Genomic DNA, 12435 nt, shown 5'->3' on the forward strand with positions numbered 1-12435 from the left:
ATTCTTAATCTCAGGAAACAAACTGAGGGTTGCTGGAGTCGGGGGTGGGGTGGGAGGGATGGGGTGGCTGGGTGATAGACATTGGGGAGGGTATGTGCTATGGTGAGCGCTGTGAATTGTGCAAGACTGTTGAATCACAGATCTGTACCTCTGAAACAAATAATGCAATATATGTTAAGAAAAAAAAAAGAAGAAGAAGATAGCAGGAGAGGAAGAATGAAGGGGGGGAAATCGGAGGGGGAGATGAACCATGAGAGACAATGGACTCTGAAAAACAAACTGAGGGTTCTAGAGGGGAGGGGGGTGGGAGGATGGGTTAGCCTGGTGATGGGTATTAAAGAGGGCACATTCTGCATGGAGCACTGGGTGTTATGCACAAACAATGAATCATGGAACACTACATCAAAAACTAATGATGTAATGTATGGTGATTAACATAACAATAAAAAATTTTTAAAAATTTTTAATGAAAAGGAACTATTAAAAAAAAAAAAGAATAAAGCAGTCAAAGCCAAGACTGAAGTGGGAGTTGAAGAATATTCCACATGAGTTCTTTTAGCAATTCAAACATTTACGGGATTCCAGTTAGGTACCAATGCCCATTCTACATTATGAGTTATTGTCTGCATAATTGTGCGGCCGGCCCCATGCCTGGAGGGATGATGACGGATAGGAATTCTGCAGCCCCTGGCAACCTGATTTTCTCATAGAATAGTTTTTTTTCCCCTTCTGAGATTTTGGGTTCTTTTGCAGCCTGGTGTAGAAAAATTGTAGGTTTTCACATCAGGCAGATCTCAGTTCAAATCCAAGCGCAGATAATTATTATAAGATGACCTCTCTGAGCCTGCTACAAAATGGCACTAAAAAATACTTACTTGGTGGGGTTGCCATGAGGATTAAAGACAATGTAAGTTAAGTAGCCTTTGAAGATAGCAGCTATTTTCTATGAAGGAACAATATTTTCATAAGCTTCCCTGGAAATGACTTACCCTCCAATCAAATATCCAATGATCAGGCAAAAACAGCTCTTGTTAATTTATAAATATTGACAGAAAAGATAATAGATGGGTAATAACTATAAGATTTGTGTGCATTTCTGAATGCATGTCGTTCATAAATAAGTTTGCAATTTCTAACTAACATTGAACTACCTATTTCAACCTTAAACAGACAATAATTATTTTTTATAATAACAGGAAAGTTCTGAATACTTATTAACTAAATCAAAGTTTAATATAGTACAAAGTATTAAATGGACTAAAATTTATGAAATAGCTCAGAGAAACTATAGAAAAGCAGTGACAAAACATTAAAGGATATCTAAAATTGACTTTTCAACAAAAACCACTTCTGTATCAAAGAAGGCAGATGGACAATATTTAAAAAAGAAAACAGATAAAGATGAAAAGCAAAGCAGTCATGTGGTAGTGCAGGATGTGAACAATTAACAGGCTATAATCAACATGGGAGGCATAAGATGGAACACATGTGAGACGTAAGATTTCAATTTATACATGGGGAATAAGAATTTTTAATGCAATTGATAAATGCATTGAATGTTCTCATGATGAAAAGATTTTTCTCAACCTGCTGAATGAGAAATATCTACTCTATGTGCAGTGCTGATGAAGGGAATTCAAATTTAAGAACAAAAAGAAATTACAAAATCTCATACAAGAGTACATTTCAACAATGGGGGCTATGACAGTGAGTGCCAAAATTATACCAATAATCTATATGTTCATTCTCACTGAATTCCAATCATGTCTTATATAAATATGATTATTAGATGTCTTTACTATGACTGATTAAATACATTAATGTGTTAATATTTTATTACAAATCATTAGAATCTGTTAAAACAAAAAGTTCAACCTGGGTATACCTAGTGGTGATTCTTCTTTGTTTTATGGAAACTGACTTATAGACTTTATATAACCAATCCACCACTTAATTAGTGACAATTAACTTTCCAGAGTTTTCAGAGTCCAGTATTATGGAAAGTATTAAATAAATAATATTTAGAGCATCCTTAAAACCATGTCTGTCCCAGAATAAGTACATTGTAAATTATTCTGCTTTCATTAATATTTAGTTAATATCGGTCTTCTTGGGAATTTCTACCTTATCTGGCCTTGCTACTATTGATTTCCTCCCATTATGGCATCAGTATACCTCTGTCTCCAACATGGGCAAGATTGCACCAGAATGATAGCTACCCACATTTTTTTAAGCCAGAGATTTGGGCAAAACCTATGTATTGGGAGGAAAGACTTTACTTTGTGAAATATGTACATTTTCACTACACTGAAACTATAGTCTTCACTACACTGAAACTATAGTCTTTTAGTCCCTCAAACACTTAATGATATTCTTAAAAAGATATGTTGGACTTCACTGAATTTTTTATCACAGCTTTGAATATTATTTCAAGTCATCTTCAACAACTCATATTCACATTTACACAATCATTCAGACTTATGAGTCTTCATTTCATGCACTGATTCTGTTTGATCCATTCTGTGGTCATCTTTAATACAATCGAATGATAGTCCTTAAACAGAGGGCAAAAAGTCAATTGCTTTTATGAAGAAAGGAAGCACTGTAAACTATAAATCATCCATTGTAGAACATAGAGTTTTCACAAAATAGTTTTTCTTAAATCAAATCAACATATTTGTTGAGGAGCTAACCTATGCTAAATGAGGCAATCAATCAATATTGAATGGAGAGGCCCACCCTTCCAACTGGGGGACATGGAAGTGCTATCAATGGAGACCTCTGAAAAATAAAAAGAGTATTGTTTCATATTTTATCTGATCAACTAAACACTGAATTATACCCTGTAAAATTTCTTATAAGAAACGACAAGTCATCCAAGACCCTGAGTTTTCTGTTGATGGTCTTGCAACCTAACATACCCACTCAAAAGATCATTTTGATTCTGAAATAATTATTATACACTCAACTTATTGCAATCAACTGGATTGCATACTACAAAATAGTATTTATATTTTAACCAAGAAGTTACATCAATATGTTCTGTCTATTATACATTTTATCTGAGATTTAACTTCAGAAGAGGCTACCAAATAACAGTTCCAATGACAGTAGAAATAATTGTCATTATAATTGACCCTTGTCTTGGATGCCTAACTAATTAATAATTGAGAGCTGAAGGAAATGATAGATCACTTAATAGCAGGCTAATTCTTTTTAGATAGTTGTGACTTTTTCATTTGCCTTATCTGCTTTCTCTTCAGAAGCATGATACAGGCTTTGAGGCAAGATAGACCTGAATTTGAATCCAGGCTCTGCCATCTAGTGGCTTTGAGACCTTAAGAAAGTAACGTATCTTCTTGGAGCCTCAATTCTTCTGGAAAGGTAGAACAATTGATACTGCCCACCCAGGACTTTTGTGAGGGTTAAGCAAAACAGTATATGCAAAGGTCCTGGCTCTTAATAAGGGTCCCATAAATGTTACTTATGATTAACATCATTAACAAATGCAGTGTTACATCACTACATAAAGACAGGCTTAGAGGGGAACAGGGAGGGCTCTAGGAGTAGGTGGGTCAATGATGGAAGTGGAATTGGCAGCAGCTACCAGGTCTCTCATTCCAATGCTTTAAATACTAAGCTGCTCCATCTCTGCTTAAAGCCCCATTTTGGAACAAACAGCTCTTTTATTTTTATGATATCATTTTGAAAATGATATCAAAATAAAGACTTAGACATTAATGTAAATAAATTTTCCTTATTTGTACTTTTAGAGAAGATGAATAAAAATGACAGGGCAAATTTTGTCATTTGTGCAAATGATAAAAAACAAAAGTCACATAGTAACCACAGAGAATCACGGTGGGAATGATTATTTCTAGATGTGTGATGTTTTTCTCCACAGACATTCTCACATTCTTGATTTGAAGCTTTTCCCCCCACTTAAGTAAGAAAACATAAGGGGAAAACATCCAAATGTCATTTTTCATTTACATTATTCTAGTGCCCCCTATTCATACTAGACACAGAATTTAGTTTATTAGTTTGTTTGTAAGCAGATGTGCCCTGAGAAAGAAGTGAACATGTCTTTTCCTTTCACCTCCATAATACCCATTCTTCCCTACTATTTCCCACTGAAGTAAATCACAAAAAGACAGATGGTGAATATTTCATGGTTTCAGCTTACCTAAATATTTTGATTTTTTTATTAAAACATATTCTTCTAGTATGGGGGGTCTGCAAACTCCAGCACAAAAGCCAAATCCAGACTTCTTTCTGTTTTTATATAGATTATGAGCTAAGAATGAGTTTTTCCTTTTTAAACTGCTGAAGTAAAATCAAAAGAAAAGTAGTAATCTATGCCATGTGAAAATTATATGAGACTTAAATGTTAGTGTTCCTAATTAAAGTTTTATTAGAACATAGCCAGGCTCATTCATTTACCCATTGCCTGGGGCTGCTTTTGTGCTCCAACAACAGAGCTGAGTAGTTGTGACACAGACCATAGGTTGCATGCTCACTGCTTTGCACAGCTGCTTGGTTCACTACAAATCACAGTTATAATTCTACAATATTTCTGGTGCTATGCCTATCGCTGCACCACAACATTTGTTTTATTACTCATGTATGTGATGTAAAAAGAAGAATAATTCAGTCTTAAGGTACAGTAGAGTGTGGATTATTTCATTATCAAATTAGATGGCAAAATATCTTTGTATTAAGCAACGACACTATCACAATGTTAAATAAGTGTTGATATTTCCATACTACGCATTTACATCTCCCAACTCATGGGAAAACAACAATCGGGAAAAAAGTAGAAGCATTTAAATAAAATGTCTCATTACAACAGAATTTCTTCACAAAAATAAAAAACAAAAATGAGGCTGCAACTAAATTTCTGAGCAGCTCATTTATTAGCCAAACAAGAGAACGCATTTACCGATTTTGACTTATCAATTAAAGAAATGTAGCCAGAGAAAGTAGTTAAGATTGTCAACTATTTGGCAAGAACAGTTGCTCAAAGAGTTGAAAACATTGGAAGCAACATCAATAGTCAATTAAAAACAAGGCAAATTATCTTGAGTGGTTTTCCTTGGCTCTTCATTAGTCAAAAGATATTGACAATACTGGTTAGTTGTTGCTTATTAGTGAAGTCAATGATGCATTTGGAGTGACTGAAAAGTGACCTTTGTGAATAATCTGTGTGGAGTAAGTACAGGTGGAAATAGTTTCAAAGAAGTTGAGAAAACACTCATACACAACAACCTGAAGTGGAATCTGCTAAGATGTGTTAAACCTGATAGTGGTAAAAATATGTGTGAAGCAGAAAAAAGGCTTCCCCCCTCCCAACAAATTCACAAAGCTTATGAAAAGGTAAGGTGTTTAAAGCCTATGGTTATTCATTGTATCATTCATCTGCAGGTCCTCTGCCGAAAGTATTTGAATCTATGTTGTCGAACCAGTTGTGTCAATAATGAACTTCATTTACTCTTGTGGATTTAACCATTGTCACTTGGGTGATTTTGAATTTAGGACCAAGAATTTAATTTTTTTTCAGCCACTATCATCAAACATTGAGCAGCTTTGAAATTCACATTTGCTGTGGACTTGATAATGTTCCTTAAGAAACAGGCAGAGTGCTTACCTTCGTAATGTGTACTTCAGTGTAATCATTTCCATAACACTGATTTTGGTTGAATAGCAAGTAATAACAAAGTACTTTATAAGACCAGTGCTGTCAAAAGTTAAAACAATAAGCTGGATCTCCATTTTTACACAAATTGTAAAGTGGGCTAAACCACAGTTCCGAGCTAAAACTATAGTCACAGCAGCACTTTTTTAACCTTCATGAATGGGCAAAGGATATATACATATTTTATAATCCATTGAATCGTGCAACCAAGAAGCTTCTGCCATACCTTCAATTGGACATGATTCCTCTGCAATATAATGACATGTTAAAAAGCAAATATCAAGACGAGAACCTAACAGAATCCATAAATTTCTTCCAAGAGATTGAATATATTCTATTAAAATACTACATTTGTGGAAGGTTATCAGTATCAGTACCTCTCTGTAGGAAAAGACATTTCATAGATGAAATATACACAAAATCTCATTACAGATCAACATTAACAGATGGACATTTGTAATCAATTTTGATGATCAAGAACACTAAATTTGAAACCCCAAAGTATGAATTTTCTATCGCTGCTATAACAAATGACCACAACTAGTAGCTTAAAACAATACCCACTTATTACTTCACAGCCTTATGAGTCAGAAGTCTGAGTTACAGCATAGCTCACCTGGATTCACAGCTGAAAATCTCACAAGGCCAAAATCAAGGTGCCAGCAAAGCTGTGTTCCTTTCTGTAAGCTCTGGAAATGCTTCCACTTCTAAGCTCATTCAGACTGTTGGACAATCGCAGTTCCTTTGGTTATAAAACTGGGGCCCTCATTTCCTTTATTTCTGTCAGCCAGGGGCCAATCTGGGACTCCTCGATACTTCCCACATTCTTTCTCATGCTTTCCATGTGGCCCCTCCACCAGCCACAGGTTTGCTCTCTTTCATGCTTTCAATCTCTATTTCTCCTTCCCCGGCATCTCCCTGACTTCAGCCTAAAAGCATCCTCTCTGTTTTTAAGAGCTTGTTTAATTAGAATAGGCCCACGTGGATAAACCAAGCTGCTATCCCTATATTAACATCCATAACCTCAATTATATCTGCAACTTCCCTTCTACTATATAGCATAAAGGACATAAGGATTAGGATGTTGACATATTCATGGGTCATTCATTATTCTGCCTACCATATCCAATTGAGCAAAATGTTATTACCCAAAAAATAAATTCATTCTTTTCATTAGCAGCTTCATGTTATAAAAATTGTATGTTACTATTATTATTATTATTTTGAATTACATTAATTAAAAATGTATGGAAATGTGGATTTGTCTCTTGTTATACAAATACCTGTCTAATATTCTCAATTTTGCCTTTTGGCCCATAAGCCTAAAATATTTACTATCTGACCCATTATAGAAAAATTTGCTGATTTATGTTGTGGTAGAAAAATAAATTTGTGCAGACTTTCTGGAAGTTTAACAAAATGTTTCACAAATTAAAATGAAAATGAACAAACAAACACATTTAAGAAAAATTGTGCCAGGAAATTTTGTCTAGGAAACAAAGTATGTGTGTGCTCAAATTTAGCAACAGTTTTGTTTATTCAGCATCATTTACAAAGGGAGAAATTTGTAGTTAAGCCAAGTATGTACCAATAGGGGGATGGTTAAATAAATTTGAGTAAATCCATTTAGCACTAAAATTATATTATGATAAATGTAAATGGTAGCTATTTTTATTGCCATTGATTATATACATTTTAATATTTTTAATAATGTACATTTACTGTATTATAAAGATGTAACTATAATTAAAAGTTGTTTTATAAAACAAATTGACTTAATTTGGTGGGAACATTAAGGAAGCAATAAAAAGAGACTTTAGTCTACTGTGGTTAATCCTGAAATAGAGCTCTATAAATATGGTTTAAAGATATGGAGAAATCTTCAAGAAGAAATGATGGGGGTTGTCCCTCGGGAGTGGGACTGAGAGCAGGAAGATATGGAACAGGGATTCTTGCTTTTCATCATAGGGTCTATGCACTAATTGATTTTACTTTGATAAAAGTGTAAAAATATGGAATTACATATGTGTATGTGGTTTATTTTATTTTTTTAGGAGTTATTTATTTACTTTACAGAGAGAAAGTGAGCATGAGTTGGGGGGGGGGGGACAGAAGGAGAGGGAGACAAGCAGACTCCCAGCTCAGCAAGGAGCCCCACACTGGGACTCAATCCCCTGACCCTGAGATCATGACCCGAGCAGAAACCAAGAGTTGGAGGCTTAAACCAACTGAGCCACCCAAGCGCCCCAGATTTTACTTTGGTAGAAGTGTAAAAATATGGAATTTGCACACGTGTATATGTATATGTGGTTTATTTTTTTAAAGAAATATATGCTGGAGGCTGTCTTTTGATCAGGAAAGCATTATACTTCATAAAACTAGAAATGACTAAAAAATTGAGAGAACTAATTACTAAGTTTGCTCCCTTGACCAAACAGGCCAGAGCTTAAATGAATGAAATGTAAATTGAATGAAATCTCACAGGACCTGAAAACAATATTTTGTATATCATGTTTTTCCTTTTAAGTCTCCTGTTCTAATGTCTTCCTTTTACATTCATTTCCTGAAGAGAAGACCTTTGAATTCTGCTGGTTATACAAAGCCTTCCCTTCCTACTAAGAGAAGGGAAATCTTTAAGCAAAGGCCCTTTTTCTCCTGGGGCAAATCTGACATAGGCAAGTGGAGTATTTTCCCTGGATACATGAATAGGCGAAGTAAGAAAAGTCAATAGATAGACAGTTTTTTATAACAAGGAAATATCCAAGATAGGCTAAGAACACAAATGCAGAGCAGCCTGAATATCTGAATGAAGAGGGGCTTTGAAGTAGGCAGGCCTGCTTTAAAATTCCAGTCATTCCTAATCCTCTGAACCTCAGTTCTGGTATCTGTAATAGTGAGTAAGAGATATTTATGTCAAGGATTCCTTAGTAATTTATGAATTAATGAATATAAAATAATAAGCATAATATTTAGCTTACAGTAAACATTCAACAAAGCTATTTCTCTGCCTATTATTGTAAATTTCTCCCTCCAAACTATATCCCTTCTAGTGTCTATAATCATATGAATAATATCTAAATATATCTATATATATTTAGATATAGCTTTTAAATATATGCAAATTAATTTAAGTTAATTATCTATGTTTTACTTTCAAGTAATTATGTACTTCCTTTATTTTAGCTCTTTTGAAAGCAAGAATCACATCTAATAATTCCTATATAACCCCATATAATATGCATCCTGCTTCTATTAATGTATTTGAATATTTACATTCAGTATCCCACTGAATCCACACAATCGCCTGCAAGGTGTGAGCTTTTCTTACCCCACGGTTACAGATGAGAAGGCTAAAGTGTACAGTGGTTAAATAAGTTGGCCAAGCTAATACCACTCGAAGGTGACAGAGTAGGGAGTTGACGGACTTGAACCTGGATGTGTCTGTGTCCAGAGTCCAGATATCTGTTATGCTCTATTGCCATCACCCCTAAAAGAGAGCAGAAATGTTTCTGTCATTGCTTTCTTGCTTATCTTTAAAGGTGCATTCAGGGGGTACACTACCTGTTTTTAGCATACACATCCACATTGACTCCATCACCAGATCATTTCTCTTTTCACTTGTAGGTAACTCACGAATACTTCCATCTTCCACCATCCCTGTCCGTAGGACCCTGGTCCAGGCTGCTCTTGTCATGGCTCGGACAACTGTTTCAGCCTCCTGTAAGATCAACCAGTCTTCACTCTTAACACCTTCCAGTTCATTCTCTACACCGCAGCCCAGCTGTATTCTAAAACCCAATCTGGGGCGCCTGGGTGGCTCAGATGGTTAAGCGTCTGCCTTCGGCTCCGGTCATGATCCCAGGGTCCTGGGATCGAGTCCCGCATCGGGCTTCCTGCTCCTTGGGAGCCTGCTTCTCCCTCTGTTTCTCTCTGTCTCTCATGAATAAATAAATAAAATCTTTAAAAATAATAAAAAAAATAAAAAAAATAAAACCCAATCTGTTCTTGTAACACTTCAGTAGCTCCACATACCTCTGACGAAAACCCTCCAACTCTTTGACTCCCCCGACCATATAAGCTCCATGAAAGTAGCAGCCCTGTACAACTGGCATAGGAGGGGTTTGCCCATTTTGGTTATTCAGGAAGTCTCTGTTTGGTCAGCATGTTGAAGGAACCAGGTTTCCAGGCTTCTTTAATTCATGTACTTATTCATTCTTTCAGCCTCATCTTCTGCTATTCCTGCCCTTGAATATACTCTCCAGCTTTAATAAACTTTGTTTAGACCTTGAAAATCATCAAAAAGAATCTGTAATAGTAATCTTCTCAAAAAGAGAAACAGTTCTCAGAAACGCACAGAACTGAGAATGGGAAAGATAAACTCCAAGATGCAGACAATCTGATAATACCAGGAGGGCTGAGGCTGGTGACAGGGCAGCTAGAAGGGCCAAGGAGATGCTTAGGAACAACAACAATAAAAGGACAGTAGACACAAGGCAAACAGGAGTCATCAACCACAAGGACTAAACCTATAGCTCAAAAGTAATTTGTTGTGTTTTACCTTCAGCGACATTTATACTTCTATCTTCCTTAGTTTTTATTTATTCTTTTTAATATGTCTCTCACTTTGGGAGAGCCATTCTGGGATGAGTCAGGTAGCTATTACGTTATTGTGTGTTTATTGTATGTGAGGTTTCCTGCTAGAAACTGAAGGTACGAGACCAGAGGGTAACAGGCATTGCCCTCATGAAGACTGCAGTCTGTGTAGGAGGGAGACATAGATTATTTCAATACAACAGAATAAAGACTGCCCTAAGTTTCACAACTGCTCAGCAAAGGAGGGCTGCTTTGCCAAAGACAAAGGCCCACAGAAAGATTTCATGACAGTTTCTATAAATGCCTATTGATTTTGCCTATGTCAACAAGATAATTAAATCTCCAGATGTTTAGTCTACATGTGTTCTAGAGATGTGTTGTTTATGTATAAATGTGAATGGTCATAGGCAGCTTTTTTTTACTTTTTCCATTTGAATATTAACTCATTTTGTTTATACCGATTTTCCTGGCTAAAAGGCTGAAAATTTCCCAAAGGTCACAGTGGAATCCCTCACCTTGCAGGCTGAAGACCAAATTTTTGAATGTCAAACACACTTATAAATAGTCTGAGTTTGTCTGTTGTCTAATGCCATTTCACTTCTATATATATATATTTTTTTGAAGAAGCCTGTTTTCCTCAGCAAGAGAACTCTATTTGCAATTAAGTTGTATGCAGGCCCTGTTACATCAGGGGTCAGGCCCTTCCATTTCTCTCCCCTCGATTTTGATACCATTCTGGGTGGGGGTAAGGGGGTCATCATGGGGCCAGGCATAATCATGGGAGCGGAACAGCTCAGTCTTCCGTATTGTGATTCCATACTGACTGCAAACCTACCCCAATCTTTTCAGCAATATGCAGCACTGGATATGCAGGATATAAAGTTACTCAGAAATCGCAGTTGCAAGTATTGAGAGCAGTGGTATAGCAAGTGTGGGAGAGGGTAGGGCAGTAGGAGCACTCTACCTCATGTGTAGGCAGTAAGGGCGCTGGCTGTAGAAAATTTAAAGAAATGATAAAACTGACTAAAATTTGGTTTGCTTTGTGTTATCACCATGCATTGTCATTTTAACAATGTCAGTGGTATAATCCTCCTCCCTGCTGGGATAGATCGTGATTTTATGTGACCCTTCTGCCTCCTCCCCAAGTTCTCTTCTTGGTACTTTTTTTTTTTTTTTAAGATTTTATTTATTTGACAGAGAGAGACACAGCAAGAGCAGGAACACAAGCAGGGGGAGTGGGAGAGGGAGAAGCAGGGAGCCCGATGCAGGGCTCGATCCCAGGACCCAGGGATCATGACCTGAGCCGAAGGCAGACGCTTAAGGACTGAGCCACGCAGGCGCCCCTCTTATTGGTACTTATATATCTCTTTCTCTCTGACCGTGCAGGGCAAAGACAGAGCTAGGGAGTGTTATCTTCTGTTGCTCTCTGTAATGATATCAATGTTGGTATCTGATGATGCAGCAATAAATGTGGAGTTGTAACACGGGGCGACATCCCTAATGATTTCCCACTAGAGTAGCTCTTCCATAGTGAATCTGATGCTCACTTCCACTCAACGATTGGCTTCATAAAATTCTTTCTTTTCCAGGATCTGATGGGAGAACTGCCTTGTCAAGAAATAGGATGCATTTTCACGGTCAGACCTGAAATTAATGAGCAACTTGTCTTTTAGGAGCAGGTTTCTCTCTGGGTGCCGTAACACCACTAAAATCCCAGGTTGATAACCACCAACTCAATTTGATTATGAGCACCACACTTTTTGGAAAATGTGTAACTTTATAACAAACAATATGAGAGAAGTATACTACTGAGTTCAACCAGAAGAGAGAAATATGTTTTTCAGAGTAATTTCAAGAAGACCTTGCTAGGAACATTTAAAAAAAAAAGAGAGAGAGAGAGAGAATTACTACTGGAAAGAGGCAAGAAGGGAAGACAAAAGGGAAGGAACAAAACTGGGGGAAATCCTTCAGGGTTTTTTTTGTACAGCCAACGGATTGATCTGTATTACATTTGGATTTACGAAAAAAATTAAAAGGTGATTTTAAAAAAAGAAGTAAGATCTAGGGATGTCTGGGTGGCTCAGTCAGTTAAGCATCTGCCTTCAGCTCAGGTCATGATCCCAGGGTCCTGGGATGGAGCCCCACGT

This window comes from Phoca vitulina, unplaced genomic scaffold, assembly GCF_004348235.1.
Source record: "Phoca vitulina isolate PV1807 unplaced genomic scaffold, GSC_HSeal_1.0 scaffold11, whole genome shotgun sequence".
Taxonomy (NCBI): Eukaryota; Metazoa; Chordata; class Mammalia; order Carnivora; family Phocidae; genus Phoca; species Phoca vitulina.